Genomic DNA, 576 nt, shown 5'->3' on the forward strand with positions numbered 1-576 from the left:
GGGGGGGGGGGGGGGGGGGGTGTTCCTGTAGTCTGTAGAGCGCCTGGGTTTTACCCTTTCCTGGGAACTGGGATCCGTACCCCTACTTCTTAAAAGGCTGACTCTAAGACGGATTCACAATTTGGGCTTGAGGGTCCCTTTCAGTTCAGAAGGAAGGTCATTTCTAGTCACGTATATTTGCGTCCCGGGTTATAATTCATTCCTCCAACCCATACCGAGCGCCTTGTCCGTGCCGGCTTCTGTTGCAGGCGTGAGGGATAAAGCGGGGAACAAAACAAGAGATCCTCGTCCTGGTGCAGCTTGTCGCAGGACGGGAGACAAAACGACGAACATGATTTTTAAAATTATATAAGTGAGACGGTGGTGAGCATTACAGAGACCAAGATGTCAGGCTGGAAAATGGCTGTGGAGGCCAGGTGATGGGGGATGCGGAGGCCCCGAAAGCGGGGCGGCGGGGGGCTTCCTGCAGAAAGAGACAGCGCGCGCCCTGGCCACGGGAGGCAGGCGCGGGGCCGAAAGGGCTCTGGCCGGGGCTTCCCACCGAGCAGTCCCGCGGCGGGAGGCGATGGCCAGCAG

The sequence above is a fragment of the Carlito syrichta genome, unplaced genomic scaffold (assembly GCF_000164805.1).
Source record: "Carlito syrichta isolate Samal-C Ts95f unplaced genomic scaffold, Tarsius_syrichta-2.0.1 Scaffold308805, whole genome shotgun sequence".
Taxonomy (NCBI): domain Eukaryota; kingdom Metazoa; phylum Chordata; class Mammalia; order Primates; family Tarsiidae; genus Carlito; species Carlito syrichta.